Raw genomic sequence first — 13,765 nt, forward strand, 5'->3', positions numbered from 1 at the left:
GGACTGCAGGAGAGGAAACATATAGGAAAAACAACTGCATGAACGCATGGGTCGGGGTGGACATGATTGAGGGTGTAGACTCGAAACTACCACACCAATGCAACTACCAACAATTTGGAAATTGGTCTTGATCAAGGACACATGACAAAACTAGTGGAAATGCGCATGGGTAGGGGGGGTGCGGGGGGGGGGTTGAAGGGGAAAGGAGGAGCATGAATCATGTAACCATGTTAAAAATGAATATTAATAAATGTAAAAAAAAAGAGTGATAGATAAAATGTTTAAGATTAAAAGTGGGTCATATGTTTTAAGAGAGACAGTTATTAAATATTAATCACCACACTTCTATATCTAGTTGATGACTAATCTCCTTTCCATCTCAAATATATGATCATCTAAATAAGAATCATGAGCTACCGCTAGAAAGAGATTTTGAGAAACTTCAAGGGAAATATAAAAATTCTGCAAAAGAGGTTTCTCTCTTTTTTTAGCTATTAGCTATTTAATAGAGTCTTTACAACTTCTTTTAATATATAACTTGATAGAATATTACAGTTTTTGAATTTTTGAATTTTGAATTTGAATATTTTGAGATGTGAAAAATTTGGTTTCTTTTTTGATGAGTAGAAAAGCTACTAGATTAAAAAGACCTTTGGACTAGAAAGACCATTCAACTGGAATGTATTACAAAGAGGTTATTGGTGTTCTACATCTGGGTTTCCTCATTCCATTTTGTTAATTTTTTATGTGGAGGACAGAGTTAGAGATAACTTCTCTGGAGAATGGAGTTGGACTGATTGGAGCTGTAGAATTTGTATCTGTATCTGTATATCTGTAGAATTTGATTTTGGTAATTGGTGCGACTGAGCTCCTACATGACTGGATAAATTGTACTCCTCCTCTGAAATGTTCATAGGTATGTTGCAAATTAAAAGAAAAATCTTTTTTTTTTAAATTAGGAAACATTGGCATGGCTGAGCAGGCTATAATACTATGGTAAATGGTCTTTTATGTATGTGTGTGAGGGGAAGCAAATTTGCCTTGAGTTTCCTTCTCCCCTTTTCCCATCCTTTAGCCTGGTTCTTTTCTACAAATAGTTTATTGGAGGATGTACCTTTGGTTCAGTCAGTGAAGGGGTGGAGAGGGAAAGGGAAAAGGTCAATTTCAAATAAATGAGCTATATGAGAGTTAGGATCCATGAAATCATATATTTCTTGATTGAGAAACCAAAGATTTGATAGCAGCACTGAGTTTGTGTTCTGCTGGGAGAGTTTTGGATGTTTTTTAAACCATAAGACATCATCTGTAGGACTTTATTGGAGAAGATACAATATATTCATCATTATTCATCATTGTCATTGAAGACAAGATATAAGATGAGTAACCAACATCATGTGTAACCTTCTCTTCTAATATATTTCTAAGAACTTGATAATTTGGCAGTTATCATGTGTTCCTCATCTGCTACTATTACTAATTATTATTAATCATTTTTCAAAAAATTGGATCTGGTATTTCATTGATATAAGGGAACTCTCAATGAAGAAAGGAAACCCCCTCCTACCAGTGCAGATGAGCACAGCTCCACAAAGAATCTTAGTCTAGTCTGAGGCATTGAGGCTAAGTAATTTTCCTAGGAAGAATAAAGTGGACTTGGGTTCAGGATCTTATAAAAGGAATGGAGAATTGGAGTTATATGAGACTATTCACTTGGCTAGATAGATATGCAAACACCCAACATAGTTGACCCTGGAAGAAGTTGAATGTAAACACTTTGTAGAGCAGGGACTCATTTTCTTAACAAATGGTTGTTGGATTTTATTGGCAGCTGAGGAGGTATTTGAATTCCTATAGTAAGGCAATATAATGATAGTAGGAATAGAGTGTAAGCCATTATACTTTTCCCAAATCAGAATTTCTTGGGCATTCCCCATTGGTACTAAACCTTCTACTATCATTTTTGATAAAGGAGGAACTGAGGATATTCCCACCAGGCCTTTAGAGATATGTTTAGACAAGCAAAGGTTAACCAGTTGCAAGATATCATGATTCCAGTTTTCTCTTAGGACCTAATCCAACACATATTGTCCATATGGTTGACTTTAAATGTTAAATGAGTAGTGGCAGAAAGTTCCTAAAAAAAATTCATGAATGAGTATTAAGAAGAATTTCCTTTGTCTTTTCATGTGTAACTTTTATTGGTTGCTCTTGACCTTGGATATCTTGGCTTGTTATGAAGTTTGATTTATAAAGGGTACCAATAATCCCTGCAGGAAGTAGAGCCAGGAATGAATGAAAAAGTTTCTGGCCACAGTTTTTGCAATTTGAATTATATCCTTTAGGTTAATTAATATACCTGTGATTTCCTAATAGAGGAATGAAGAAGCATTAATATTACTTTTGGATGAACATATTTGGCTCAGCTTTTGTAACATTGAATTAACCTGAGGCTCCAGAGAAGCTGAACCTGGACAACTCTATTCCCAAAAGTCTAGTGGTGCAGTCCTATTTTGTACATATTCAGCCCCTTCCAGAAATCATGAAGCAGGGGTGACCCACTTATATAGATATCCAGAGCCTACATTAAGAAAACGGATGTCACCTGTCATTTTGTTCAAAGGGAGCCTCAACTTGTCATCCTAAAACATTGTTGATGTCATGTTTTTTTTTTCCTGTCACCTTCTTGGTTCTAACTATCATTTTGAAAGGGGAATTAAAGAGGACTGAGGTGCTTCTAGGAGCCAACAGGTGTGTCAGGTAGTGAAATTCTGTCCCCCTCCTCCATCACACCAGCTCTTTCAGGTTAGAAATATAATAGCTCTCTTTTTGTTAACAGAGTGGATTGTAGTTTTTGTGTGGATGAATACAATATACTTTAACGCCTTGTCCATTTAGAGGTAATACAGAACTCCCAAGAAGTATCTCCATTTACAGAAAAGAGTGGCACACCTTTGATTTTATGCCAAGGAATTAATATTGTCCTCCTCAAAAAAAAAACATTTTACCAAGAGAACAATCTTTCTTTTTTGCTATGTAACTGTTATTAAAAATACTTAACCCAATTATACATAAAAATAAAACAATGTATGCATCACATCAAAAGAACTCCTACAGTTTAATATCTTCCATCACAAACCTAATGAAAGCATGTGCCTTAACTGGAAAAGAAGCCAAACAATTTGTTTACTACCAACTCATTTTATTTCTATCCTTTTTTTATTTCTTGTTTTCTCCTATTTCTTTTCCTTTTTGTCCTCTTCTTTTTCAAGTTTTCTTCTTCTTGCTCATTCTTTGATTTCTTTTCCTTCTTTCTCCTCTTTTTTCTTTTTTAACCTTATTTTCTTCTCTCTTGGTTTCCTTTTTTCCTTTCTCTCTATCTTTCCTTCTATTTCTCTACTTCTCATTCTTTTTCTTTGTTTCATTTGATTTATTTTTGTTTCCTTCAAATTATTTTCTTCCTTTTTCTCTTCATGCCCTTTTCCCTCATTCTTCTTTTCATTCTTCGTTTTCTTCTTATTTTTCATCTTTTTCTCTTCCTCATTTTTTTCTATTTCACCTTACCTTGCCTTACCTATCTCCCTTTGCTTTGTCTTCCTTCTGTTCTTTTCTCTTTTTCTGTCTTTTTATATTTACTTGGTTTTTTTGTTTGCTTTCTAACTTTATTCCTATTTTTTCTTTCATCTTCCTTTTTTGTGTTCTTTCTCCTTCTTTATCTGCATTATTCCTTCCTTGTGTCCTTCCTTATATACTTTTGTATCTTTTCTTGTATTTCTCCTTCCTCCTTCCCCTTTTCTTCCCTCCCTGCCTTTTCCTTCCTGCCTTTTTTTCCTCCTTTTTTCTTCTCTCTTGTCCTCCTTTCTTCAATTCATCTTCCCTTATTTCTTCCCTCTCTTCCTTCTTCTCTATAGCTATATTTTTAAAGAATAGATATCTGGAATGCATTAGCACACATAGATTTTATTCACCTCTATCTCTAGAAAAAATTAATTTTGGAGATTATAAGTATGAAAGCAGAAACTATTTGAGTCTTTATAAGATGGTAGGGACTGTTAGTTTGTGTCTTTTTGCCTTAGCAATAAGAACAGTGTCTAATTAATCATAGGCATTTGATAAATATTTGTCAAATTGAATTGAATATTATCTCATTATGAGTCCTATTTTTCTGCAGAAGATAAGATGGATACTTCAATCTTTTAAGGATCGAAAACATAAGACTTCACTCATGTGGGTACTTTTATAAGTAATAATGCTCATGATTCCTATAAATTTCCATGGTCCCTCCTTGTGAGTTGTGGTATCCAGAAATTTTCATCATCTAGTTGCCAGCCTTTTGACAAAGAAACCCTCTGAACTCAACTATGCTGGTCTTTGGTTGGCAGAAGCCCATTTTTTTCACAAGTTCTGTAATTTATATTTTCTAGCTTGGTAGGAATTTCTAGAACTTGTGATGCATTGGGATGGCCTTTCTGCATTTCATTTCCCCTCAATACCACAGTGGAGCATCAAAGAAAGACGTTAGAAGATGACAGTTAGAACAAGGTATATTTAATCACCTGATTCACCAAAAGAAAACTATCTAGGAGGAGCTTATTCTTTTATATTTGACTTAATTTCAGAGAACTCATTTTCTTAAAGACAATTCAAGCATATTAAAATCTATTTGACTAATAAAGACTAGCTCAGAAAGAGTATGGATGAATATTAGTTGCAAGAATAGTATCTTTTGAGTCCTAGATATTGGCATAGAAAAGCCTATTCACAAAGGACTCTCCAGATTATAAATCTAGTGCTTGAAGTATCTAGGTACTTTTTATTCATGAATTGGCAATGTTCTCAAGAGATCACAGCTTGATAGACTAAGTGGGGCAAAACAACCTCTAGCAAAAAAGCCAGAATAGGAAAATGGATATATACTATCACTATGTTAAAAGCAGATTTACAAACTGATATCAATATAATAAAATAAATCCTAGGATCTTATCTTAATGCAAATGATACCTTATAAATAGCAAAAGTATTTCCATTTCTTTCCCCCTTCCTAGCTCCTTTACTCTTTTTCCACCAGAAATCAAACTTGCTTTTAGACTCAGAAATAGAATAGCAGAATTCAGACTAAAGATTTTTTTTTTACGCTGAGAGTCCTACCCTGGTCCATATTTTCTTTATCTTCTATTTCAGAGGTGAAATTCCTATACTCCAGTTCAATATTTATCCATTAAAATCTAGATAAATGATTTCCAACTTGTGAGGCCCAGAGGCCCAGAGTTCGTCTTTTTTCATTCAATAGAGCTATTTAGAACATCAGAGAAATAGTATGTGAGTTTAAATTCTGTATGACAGACCACAAATGGAAGAAAGGGCTTCCACATCCTTTGGGAATTGCTAAATAAAGAATCTTCCATTCAGAGGTGGATCTACTGAGGCAGTAATCTCACCTATATGGGAATGAATCAGAAAATGCTTTAGTTAATTAAATCACAGAGTCAGTTGGGAAAGGTTGTCAATGGCCATCTAGTCCAATCTATTCACAAAAGAAATTAACAATATAGTCAATATGTGACTATTTAACATTTGCTTGAAGACCTACAAGGAGAAAGAACCTATCATCTCTCAAGTCAGTCAATAAACATTTATTTAGTGCCTATTTATGTCCCAGGAACTGTGCTAAGCACAATATATATAAAAAGGGACAAAAGAAATTCTTTTCTGTCAACTTACTATGTAATGGGCAATTCATTTCACTTTTGAAAAGCTCTAAATGACAGTCCTTCAAAGGCTTGAACAAAGTTATTATGTCTTCTGCTTCTGAAGTTAAATTCTTGATGGGCCATGCACTGATAATTAATTGTCTGAGGCCAAATTTGAACTCAGGTTTTCCTGATTCCTGACCTAAAGTTCCATATACTATTTGGCCTCTCTCCCTGGGGTCCCCAAATGTCCCTTTATCCTTCAATGATTCTCTCTGGATATTGGTTTACCTTTCCCTCTTTGTTAACTATTTTTGACTTTTAATTTTTTAATTTTAAAATATACATTTTATTTATTTCATTAAATATTTCCCAATTACATTTTTTAAATAATTCTTTTTAAAATTTTGAGTGCCAAATTTTGTCTCCCAAACAGCCATGCTCCTTGAGAAGCCAGCAAAATAATATTAATTATTCATGTAAAATCATGTAAAACGTATTTCCATATTAACTATGTTGTGAAAGAAAACACAAAAAAGAAACAAGAAAAATAAAGAAAACAAAAAATCATGCTTCAGTCGACATATGGAGTTCATCATTTCTCTTTCTGGAGGTTGATGGCATTTTTCATCAAAGGTCCTTTGGAATCATCTTAGATCACTGTCTTGACCAAAGTAGCTAAGTCTTTCACAGTTGATCATTACAATATTTCTACTACTGTGTACATTGTTCTTCTGATTCTGCCCAATTCATTTTTCATCAGTTCCTGTAAGATTCCCCAGGCTTTTCTAAAACCATCCTGCTCAGTAATTCTTATAGCAAAATAGTATTTTATCACAGTCATATACTGCAGCTTATTCAGTCATTCCCCAAATGATGAGCATCCCCTTATTTTTGCCACCACTAAAAAAGCTGCTATAAATATTTTTGTATAAACAGATCTGCCTGTTAACTTTGGAAAGACTACATTTATTTACTATCTTAAGTTAATATAGGTGTCAACATTCCTAATGCTTTTGAGGTCATTATGTTTCTGGAATCTAAGGTAAATGGTGACACAATTTTAGAAAATTACGTAATGTGTAAACAATTCTAAGCACACTCTCCATTCATAGGTTCTTGTTAGTTTGAATATTTTTATGAACAGATACCAATGTTTTACCTGAAAGAATTTGAAGTTTCAGAGCTGGAAAAGGCAGGGAGGGGGAGGATGAAAAGGCTTCGTTTACCTGATCCTTGTGTCTCTGTGGCCTCAGAGGGATCTCTCTCTTCCCCCATCCTAACACTTGCATCTCTATACTTGGGAGCATCTCACAGAACTTCCCTAGACTCCAAGATATTTTTAGTGGTAAGGAATTCCAGAACTCACTTTGTGAAAACTAAGGGGAACTTCCAGTTCCTCGTAGCTGAGGGAAGAGATTGAAATCCACAGGTCTTAATAAGAGTGCACACTCACCAGTCAGGTTGCTTATACACATACATCAGGTTGCTTCAAATGTGTTCAAATCAGTGGTGACATGCCTCCCTTCCTAATGTATGTGTGCTCTGTAATTAAATTTACCTGATCAGAAAACCATTCGATGAGCTTTGTAAAAATATTTTTACACTTGCAAAGCTAAAAATCAGACCCTAGTCTACTGTGATGCCACAAAGGTAGAACCATTTTTAGCCTATCTCCTCACTCATTACATTGTTTGCATTCTTCCTTCTCCTCCCCTCAAAATACTGTTGATCAATGTCTAATTGCCCATCTGGAATATGTTAAGTTGTTGATGGGCCAGGGAATAATCATTAAGAAATTTAATATTAGTGCAAGAGAAAGGAGCAAAGAGGGTTACGTAAAGATGTTTAAGAAAAGAAAGGTCAGAAAGAAGAACAATCCAAGTTAAGTGAGGAAGAGCTCAAACTAAAGTTTCCACAGGGCAGTTAATTACAAAAAAAAGGTATAAAAGCAAAGAGGCACTCATGAAAGAACTTTTCCTAAACAGGGAAGGTTAGCTTTAAAAAAAAAGAAAAGAAAGAAATGCTAGGTAGAATTCAGAGAAGGTGCCTATTTAGAGTATAGATAGCTATGGAAGGATCAATATTAATTTTGAATTGAGGAGCTGTATTCAAAATTGATCAAGGAAGACATAAATTTCTCCAAAGACTGTGATTAAGAGGGAGACAGCTGGGATAGGTATGAAGGCATTTGTAAATATTAAAATTGGAGTTAAGGTAAATCAAACTTGCTCTCGTGATGCAAATATGTATATAGATCAATACAACATGAGAAGTTCTCAAGATACAAAATAGCTTTGTAGGCTTGGTAGAAAACTGAGTTTAATATGTTCAATGACCTATTGTGGGAAAGAAGTATTGCTTTACTTCAATTGAAAATTAAAAGTTTTCTGTTTGGAGGCTCTTGTAAGTAGTTCGATAGATGAAATAATTAAGTAGGTAGTATACTAAAAACCCTTACGTAGCAATATACCTATGTTCCATTTCCACCTCATTCCCCAGCCTAGAGAATAAGCCAACCTTCTTGGTCTTCTGATGAATTTGCTATGGTGATAGTATGCCTGCATGGTGGGAAACAACCATTCATTTCCTTGAATGACCCCTATTACCCAGAAACTGTCAACCAGCTGCAGGAAAAGTAGGAGTTTCTGAAGAAAACTAAGGAAATTCTTCACCTTCTTTGAGATGCCAATGAAAAGTAAGAGGGATATGAGGGAAGGTCTCTGGTTTGGGGATGAGAACTAGAAGATTCTTAATGCGGATCTCAGAAGAAAGAGAATGTATAGAACTTATCCCTATCTTTGTCTTTTTTAAGGAGCTTCATTTTTACCTTTGTATCACCAGGTATGGCAGCTAAATGGCTTAGTTAATAAAGTGCTGGATCTGGAGTGAGGAAGACTCATCTTTTAAGTTCAAATCTGACCTCGGGCACTTACTAACTATGTGACCCTAGACATGTCACTTAATCCAGTTTTCCTACGTTTCTTCACCAGTAAAATGAGCTACAGAAGGAAATAGCAAATCACATCAGTTGTTTTTGCCAAGAATACCCCAAATGGGATTACAAAGAATCTTATACAACTGAAAAATAATGGAACAACATCCCAGCACCTAGCACAGGGTCTGGTACTGTGGTAGGCAATAAATAATTGGTTATTAATTGGTTACAATCTCTGCTTAACCACAGATACATGGAGCATTAGTACAATAAAAGGGAAAGGGAAAATATGGAAAGAATTTAAATGCTTAACTCAATAAATTCATGGCAGAAGTAGCATTATAAGTCAGAATTTCTCTTTTGACAAACTCATTTCATAAAGCTCTTCATTTCAGTTGGTTATCCAATGAAAAGAATATAATACAATTCCAACCTCTACATCCCATTCCCAGATGCAGTATGGTATTTTTCCATGTTTCTGAGTCCTTTTGTATAAATAGGTTAGAATTTAAAGAGCAGTGGTTGGGTTTCCCCTGTCTCATCCTTCAGAGAAAAGATACTAGTATGTGTAAGACTACTCTTAGTCCCAGAGATATTAGCAGTTAAGTCAACAAACATTTATTAAGCAGTTATGTACCAAATGCTGATCTAAGCATTGAGAATACAAATTCAAGTACAAACAAAAATCAGCCCTGCCCTTAAAGAACTTACATCCTAGTGGTGGAAAATGGCACATAAATGGAGCTGAAAACAGTTGGAGTAGAAGACAAAAAAGTGGAGAAGGGAAAGTACCTTGGGAAGTCAAGGTGTCAAAATCCAAAAAATAAGGAGTAGAATCTAGAGGGGGAAGAAGATTGATCTCTCTTGATTCCTTCAAAAAATGGAGTCTCCAGGAGAAACTCTCCATTGATAGAAGTGGTCTGGCATGGTGAATGGATAATCAAAAGTAAGATGATTGAAGAGATAAATAGATATTCCTGGTAAGGAAGCTTAAGGAACTGAGGGAAATTCTAGGATGAGGCAGTAAGCTGAGGAATGGTGGCAAAATCAGGAAAGTCAGAAGCAGAGATGGAGGGGGAATGCAGGTAAATAGGAAGGCAAGAAGAAGAAGAAAGCATGGAGATTTGGAGGGAAGAGGGAAGAGGAAGGAAGGAAGGGAGGGAGGGATAAAGGGAAGGAGGGAGAAAGGTGAAATGAAGGGGAAAATGGTAGCTAAATTATATAGTGAATAGAGGGCTGAACCTGGAGTCAAAAAGACCTGATTATGTCTCCTGCCTCAAACATTTACTAGCTGTGTAATGTTAGGTAAATCATTTAATCTTTGCCAGTCTCAGTTTCTTCATCTGTAAAATGGATATAACAATTGCACCTATTTCCTAGAATTGTTAAGAGGTTCAAATGGGATAATATAAAGAGAGAATTTTACAAACTAATTTAGTGCACTATGTGAATGTTATTATTGTGATGGTGGTGATGATGACAATGAAGATGAAAAGGAAAGTAGTGGAGGAAAGAATGAAAAAAGGATGAAAAAAGAATGAAGGAAAGGGAAGAGAAGAGAAAACAAGAAAAACTGCTTTTTTATCTCTGTATTCAGCTAAGCCAAAGCCTAAGTTTAGCCTAGTCATTCTTAGAGGTTGCTTAAAATATTCCCTCTCACAGGGATGACAACTCCACATCTTCAGCTTCCATTGTTACTTTGAAAAGCTCCTCCATGAATCATTTTCCCAGTCATAGAATGTTCTGCAGCTTCCAATTCTTGGGGAATAAACGTTTTCAGGATATAAAAGCTGGAGAAAAGAGAATCCTTTTTTTTCCTAAACAGAATCTTCCCTTCTCTGAATAGTGTCTATACTGCTATTGGGTCAATGCTAAATCACCATCAGATTTACAGATTACAAGACTTTGCCTTTCTATCATTCCACTGATTGAAACTAACAATTAAAATGGGATGAGTAGAAGAAGAATCATTAGTAAGTTTTCATACCTCATCATATATTATTCTTAACTTCTCCCTCAACTCATCACTAAACATAAATAAAAAGAAAAAACAATTTCTCGCTAACATAATTACCATATTTTAACCAGGTATTCTAAACTCTAGAACACTGTAGTTTCTACTCCTAATCTCTCGTGGCAAGCAGCAAGTCTAATTTCTCTTCTACACGGAAGTTTTTGAAATACTTGAAGTCAGCTATTTATCCACCCTTGTCCAAGTTTTCTCTTCAGACAAAACATTCTCAGCTCCCTCAGCTGATCCCTGTATGTCACAATTTCTACTTCCCTCCCGATCATTGTCACTCTCCTGAGAATCTTTTCCAGCCTTTCAATGGCCTTCTTAAAAGACGGCTCCCTAAACAGAACATAACACTTTATTCTAGACATAATCTGACTAAATAATCCATTCATAGGAAAATATAACAATTAGATTGATATATGATGATGAATGAATCAGGGCTGAGGGGTCTGATGCACCTGAGTTTTGCTTTTCCCAAGACTAGATTGTTTTATGTTTGGCAAGCAATGTGAAAGTAGTGATGCTGAAACTAACTGCCAAGGTAGAGTGTCTGGCATTGATCATACACTCCAAGTTAACATGGCTCTATTACAGGTCTTACCTTCTCTGAACCAAATGGCTGCCATTGCCATATGTTACCTCTGAATCATTCACACCTAATCCTTTCTGCTGAGAGTTCTGGAATTGCACTTGTTTAGGAAATCTGAGTGCCACCTTGTGCCAAGACCTGTTATAAAGTCAGAACAATTTCTCACAAGATACAAGTAATAAACATTTATTGACTTTGAATGGGCTGAACTGCAGATTGAGTGTTCCAAAGTATCTGGCATGTGAGAACTGGGAAATATGGTATAAGAGAAGACATCCCTTCTTAGAACCACAGAAGTAACACTTGACAGGAGATAAGTGGGTACCAGAAATCTTCAATAATTGAAAAGAAGTAAATTTGCTAAGGGATGCTAAGTGGCAAAGAGTGTATAGTGCCAGGACTGGAATCAGGAAGACTCTGTTTTCCTGAGTTCACATCTGGTCTCAGACACTTAATAGGTTTATGACCCTGAGCAAGTCACTGAAACCTTATTTGCCTCAATTTTCTCATCTGTAAAATGAGCTTGCTAAGGAAATAATAAACCACTCCAGTATCTTTGCCAAGAAAACCCCAAATGGGATCATGAAAAGTCAAAAACAACTGAAACAACTGAATGACAAAAAAAATCTATCTCCTTAACCTCCTTCCTAGGAAAATGAAAGCCTGCCATAATGGATGAACAACAATTAAATGCATCCTGGCAATAAATTGTTGGATAACCTAGGGCATACTTTGTTGAAATGTATCTTGCCCACAACTGGGTCACACAACAAGAGGAAGTCATGTCTTAATTAGTATTTTAAATATGCTTACCATTATCTTACTTTTTTCCTTAGTAATAAAAAAGATGGTTCACATAAAATTGTCTGAAAAACTATGACTAGATTATTTCATTTTATTTACAGATAAATTTAAATTTAGCTTAAATTTAAATTTATTTTCTAATTTAATCTTGTTTTGGTAGATGATTCTCCTTTCATTTTGTGCCTTCCTTGACCTTTCTCTCTCCGGTTTCCACTTAGTCACAGCCACATGACCTCATAATCCTGACCAATTATAGAGGACTATTGTGTCTTCTTTCTGACTTTCATGTATCTCCTTTAAATATTATATCTAGCTTCTTCTCCCCCTTTCCTTAGTTGATGAATGCTTTGTAGTATCTGCTTATATCTTGTGGGGACCAACTTATTTTCATATTGGTCTCTCCCATTAGAACATAAGTTCATTGAATGCAGGAGTTAGTTTAGTCTTTCTTTGTATCCTCAACAGTTAGCACAGTATCTGGTACACATGAAGCATTTAATTAATCCTTAATGACTAACCAACGGAAGGTACTTCTTCTATTTTATATGTACAAACAATAGTAATCTTCTTGCCCTATTTCCATAACTAGGGTGTAAACTCCTCATCAGAAAGGACTGTCTTTTTTTTATTTTGTACATTCCACTTTGTACAAAACTTTGCCCACACAATCACTGGCATAACTTAAATTCTGGGCCCAAAAGCAAGGCTTTTAGAAGTGGTTTCTTTGCCCTTAATTAGATGCTGAATAAGCAAATCTTTGGCAGACTCCCTTTCATGAGTTTGTCCCCATTCCCCTCATCTCCAGAGACTCATGGGCTGGTTCCATGGTATTTACATCTATGCACTCCATAAATATTTTTAATTATCTCCAGGCTTTTACTTTTTCTCATTCTCTGCCATGTTACATGGAGATTTCTATGTTCTAATAATAGCCTCTGTTTAATCATTTGTGTCCATTCCACCCATAATATCCTTCAAAAAGAGGCACCATGTTGAGAAGTGAGCTGAGGATGGCTCTAAGTGGTTCAATGTCCAAAAAGAAATGAGACTTAAAAAGAAAACAGTGAGCATTTTTGAGGCAGGCAGATGTGAGAGAAGGGTAACTGCTTGTCGTTTTGAGGTTTAAATCATGTCCTGTTTAAAGGGAAAAAAAACCCCATACTTTTTTATGAACTCAGTGACAAATGATGTTTGATGTGTGTAGTTAAAAATACAATGAGTTCCCTGTGATAATGTTCTTGTTTCTGTTCAGGTTGGAGGTGTGGATGGTTCTTGGAAGAAGGTAGTTGAGGATAATCCCTATATTATATAGACTTCTCATGTTTCATTGAGAGATATGCTTTCTAAGTCATCATATACACAGGGGGTATGACTTGACTCACAACATAACTGAAACTATAGAATAACTAAACTCTTTATAATGAGATCTTATTATATTTTAAAAGGAAACAGTGTTCACATCTTCTCAGTTTGAATGAGGCAGTTTTCTATGGACAGAGGATTACAGTACATTTATTTTATTTTAAAAAGATAATTGGACTTTTCTCCATTGAACTGAATTTATCTAGATTTTAACTCAGAATTTTTCTTCCTTCTTCTTCTTTCTTCTTCTTTCTTCTTTCTTCTTTCTTTTTCTTCTTCTTCTTCTTCTTCTTCTTCTTCTTCTTCTTCTTCTTCTTCTTCTTCTTCTTCTTCTTCTTCTTCTTCTTCTTCTTCTTCTTCTTCTTCTC

Source organism: Gracilinanus agilis, chromosome 1 (assembly GCF_016433145.1).
Source record: "Gracilinanus agilis isolate LMUSP501 chromosome 1, AgileGrace, whole genome shotgun sequence".
Lineage (NCBI taxonomy): Eukaryota > Metazoa > Chordata > Mammalia > Didelphimorphia > Didelphidae > Gracilinanus > Gracilinanus agilis.